The 4,511-nt window shown below is 42.9% G+C and overlaps 1 long non-coding RNA gene across 1 annotated transcript; it reads left to right on the top strand.

Annotated features, from left to right (window-relative positions):
- The first annotated feature begins 1,600 nt into the window (after positions 1-1,600).
- LOC102004290 lies at positions 1,601-3,154 on the top strand. Its single transcript, XR_264081.2, has 3 exons — positions 1,601-1,691; positions 2,418-2,585; positions 2,784-3,154. It is a non-coding gene; the product is annotated as an uncharacterized LOC102004290 (long non-coding RNA).
- The last annotated feature ends 1,357 nt before the right edge of the window (positions 3,155-4,511 follow it).

The raw sequence follows: 4,511 nt of genomic DNA, 5'->3' as shown, positions 1-4,511 counted from the left end.
TCCAAGTCTCTTATGTATGCTAGCATTTATCATCTGGTTTCAGCCTATAAGCTGCCTGGTCAGGGAGGCCTCGCCTGACGGTCTAATCTTCCCCTCCCTCCCCCTGCTCACTAGATACCAGTAATGCACACGTTTCTCGTTTGCTTGACGCGTTGTTTGGCGAAGTACAGCTGCTTTGCGTGGGATATTACTCCCGCCCATAGCAACAAGTCGGGGCAATGACTGATTTGAGTACAGGCCAGCTGCCTGGACTCAAGGTGGACCAGAGCCTCCTGGGACCTCGGACTGAAGGGTGTCTCCAGCCAAGACTACATTTTGCTTAGTTTTCTTCTCTTCTCCTGTTGACCGCATGTTCCTTCCCCAGACAGCACTCCAATAAACTACTTTCACAAAAATTATCTCCAGCCCTGGAAATGATCTAAAAACACTAAAAACGCTTTAATTTAGAGGTTTTCTGTATTTGTTCACATAACTGAAAACACGCTTTCTCTCTGATCCCTGCACTCACACCTGTGAGGGACAGTCACATGATCAGCATGGGCGAGAATGCTGCCCCCGGAACGGGTGACATAGCAACGCCGTTTAAACTCCGCAGGGCTTCTTCCTCAGGAAGGGGAAACAGGAAAAGCAAAGAAACACGGTGTACGAGCACTGCAGCCTGAAAACTACGCCAAGTATTTTTGAAGCAAATCCCTTTGTCTGACCTGAGGAAAAGGGTTGTTTTTAGAGGGTTTAATAAAATCATTTAATCTTAAATCCAACATAAAAATCCAACTCTGTGTTAATCTGTAAGAACTAACAAATCAATCGCAGATCTGTTCTTTCCCTGTGGTAAAACTAGTTTGGTTAAGAGTGGGCCTTTTAGGAGAGCTTATTTCCCATAACATGTCAGAGTTCAAAGTCATAGTTCTGTATGGTCTCCTGAAAGTCACTCTTGGGGGTGGGGCACAGTACTAGAACTAGAACGGCAAAATAAAATGCAATAAATTTATACTGGAGGATTCTGTAGAAATATTAGCTAACCGTGTGAGATCCCACAGAATGGCTTCGAAATTTGCTCACGTGCAAACAATTCCTTGGCACTTACGTACCCCATATAGTACGTCACAGTCAGACTATTTGAAAGTGACGCTAAAATGAAACAGTTGGGAGATTTTGTTGAGACATGAACTCAACTCACAAGAATTATAGAGTTAAATGCCAAAGTGAGTAGCTGGTGAGTGAGCAAGCCGACCGTGAGAATCTTCTTATCATGGGTGCTTTTCACCTTTTTCCAGCTATTTCTGCTGTTAATGGACATACAGAGGTGAAAGAAAGCATTGACAAGGTTGGGTTTCGGGGACCTGCTGTGGTGTGGATATGCTTTGAGTTTATCCCGTACATGTTTACATGTTAGAAGCTTGAGTGGGTGAGACCTTTAAGGACACTAGGATCCTAACTTTTGAAGGAAATGATGTACTTCTCATAGGACCCTGGTTAGTTCTCACAAGAAAGTTGCTATTAAAAAAAAAAAAAAGCTAGACCCTCCCCAGCCTCTGGCTTCCGGTTTTGCCTTGTGATCTCATTTTCTCACGAGAGCTTTCTCCATGAAGATAATCCGCTATCAAGCTCTCGCGAGAGCCCAGCAGATGCCAGCGTCATGCCGTGAGCCCCCAGAATTATGAGCTACATGAACCTTATCTCTTTAGAAGGTAACCAGCATCAGATATTTCCTTATGTGGTAATAATAGAAATTAGACTAATGCAGTACCTAACATTAAAGTTGTCATAGCTGTCAGGTAGTTACTGTCACACACCAAGTCAGCCACCTTGACGGATGCCTTCGGAGCTAATTTTGCAAATGCATAGCTGTTATGGTTTATATCTTGATGTCTTCCAAGAGCCTCATATATGGGGCTTTTAGAGGACTTAAAACTGATTTGCTGCTAGGAGGCGGGGTCTGGTTGGAAGACGCGGGTCGCTGGGTGTGGCCTAAAAAGTTTAGCTCCCTCTCCAGTTCCTTCCTTCCCTCTCTGTTACCTGTGGTATCTTTCTTTTTTGTGGCATCATTATCATCTTAGTTGTTGAAATGAGAAACCTTGACTTTAGCCCCTATGCTTTTCCCCTTCTTACCTCTCTTGCTATTAATCTCAGAATCATAAGTATTCATCACATTTTGTCTGTGATTCCTTTGCTTTTTCATAAATAAGACCATCACTTCTACACAGCTTGAGCTACTTACAGACCTGGCCATATTAAGGATCCTTGTGTTGCTCTGAATCTCTCTTCCTTATGAGCATCGTAGGGGGACTCTTTAGAGAAATCCTCTCTCTCAGCTCTGCTGTCAACACCTCCCCCTACACCAGCTTGTGCTGATTTGTCTTTATCATGTGAAGTATGTGAGATTAACTGTTGTGACTCTACTCTTGTCTTAACAGCGACACCAAGATCTGTGTTTCTTCCCAAAAAGAACGGAGATATGCAACAAGGAAGTGGAAACATGCCTTCAAATCTTCAGCAGAAAGCCCCTCATGTTTACAAATCATCCTTATGGGCCTTTCATAGTCCTTCATGACCATATTCAGTAGGGACTATGTTTACTCAGTGTGAGTTTTCTCAACATGTCTCTCATCTATATCAATGTATATTTATTTTTCTCTCCCCTTTCCTTCTTGTCTTAAAAGTTTTCCAGAACTTATCTAATAAACTTGGAAACATGCATGGTACACAACCAGCATTTTCTGTTTGTTTCCTTGTCCATTTTTTGTATTGACTTATTCTACTTGCTTTTTTATGTTTCTCAGTATCCCAGACAAAATAAAAGAAGACTGAATAGCTTCAGTGAAGAAATAAGGAACCTTCTCCTCCTTCCGTTTCTCCAAAGGACCCAGATACACTCTTGGACAATCACTCCAAAACCTGCTCTACCATTCAACGGACAATGGCAGCTCTGCGGCTTCAATCTGCCCTGATTAGTGGAACCCTCGTGGAGCTGTAATGCAGGAACAATGCTAGCTATGACGCCTGAATAGCATTTGGTATTGTATTTGATAGACAGATCATGAAGGGGTTGAAAAATCCTGTAATCAGTTTAACTTGTTAAATAGCTCATAACTTTTATCTCATTCCTATCAAATGAGATAAAAGCATGGGCGTGGTCGGGAAGAAAATGTAGGCCTGGGGCTGGGGATTTAGCTCAGCAGCAAAAGCGCCTGCCTGGCAAGCGCAAGGTCGTGAGTTCCGTTCCCGGTACCGGAGGAAAAAAAAAAAAAAAAGAAAAAAAGAAAATGTAGGCCTGACGCTGACCTGCCTTAAACTAGTGTGACTCTGAAATCCTTCACGCTAGTCACAATAATTCCCCCTTCCACGTCTATACCTCTGTTTTCTCTTAAAATCTGTTGTCCATCTTTTTCGGCACCTTTCTTCTCCTCCCTCTGTGGCATTACTCTTCCTGCCCCATGGAAAACCACATCGCTTTTTGCTGTGAGCACCCTTGATATTTTTGCCTACAAGGTATTCTATTATCTTTGCATTCTAAATTCACAGCTGCGCCCAATTTCCCCTTTCTGAATCCACAGTGTTGAGAAATGCCGAGTAAATTCACGAGGTTTAATTGCTCTTCATTTACTGGGGCCTTTGATTCCTCCAATGTCCTTGATCCTCCCCTGGTTGAAAGTCTAAAAGTACAGTTCTGGCTTCTGCTCAGCAACTGGTAAGCCTTTCTGTTGCTGCAGAATATCATGCAGCAAAACAGAACAAGCTTCCTAACTTGAACATGTCATCTTTTAAAGTAACTAATGGAACTATAAGAGGTTCAACCCCCTGATGTCATCTAATCCTAATTATTTCCCAAAGTCTCCACCTCTATGTATCATTAACGTAAGACTTTGGATTGTGAGGGTTTTTCTTCGTAAGTAGAGCATGCTCCTGGGTGTGTCTGAGTGGGTCATGGAGACGTGGTCTTGTGTGCTGTGTCTGGGCCCCTAACTTGTTTCTGTCTGGCACTGTTCCCCTGCGGGGACTCCTGGCTGCCAGGAGTGGAGCAGCTTTGCCTCACCATGACCTTCCCCCATGTTTCTGCCTTAAAGCAGTGAATCATGGACTGAAACTATTGGCAAATGAAACCTCCCCTCCTGCGAGTTGTGCTGTGGTGCTGTGGGTATTGTAAGCAGCTCAGTGATGAGACACAGACTAATGCAGAGATTAAGTTGCAACACAAGCGTTAGAAGGAGCACACTTCCAGAACCATAGCACCCTTCAGAATCATATTTTGCAGGACCAAGTCCATCCAGTGTGGGTTTTCTCAAACCCTCTTACCTACATCAAGTGTATATTTATATTTACATCTCCTTTTTTCTTATGGTGTCTTGAGAAATGAAATTTCCGTTGTCATTATCTAATGCAGTTGGAAATATACACTGTACGTGATCTACAAGTTTTTTCTGCCTATTCACCTTCTTCTCCATTTCTCTTACTGACTGAGTCTGCCTATATTTTTTAGATGATTTCTTTATTTGTCAGGAGGATGAGAA

Source organism: Chinchilla lanigera, unplaced genomic scaffold (genome assembly GCF_000276665.1).
Source record: "Chinchilla lanigera isolate Chin_1 unplaced genomic scaffold, ChiLan1.0 scaffold00092, whole genome shotgun sequence".
In the NCBI taxonomy this organism is placed as follows: Eukaryota; Metazoa; Chordata; class Mammalia; order Rodentia; family Chinchillidae; genus Chinchilla; species Chinchilla lanigera.
This window is presented reverse-complemented; position numbering and strand designations above follow the sequence as displayed.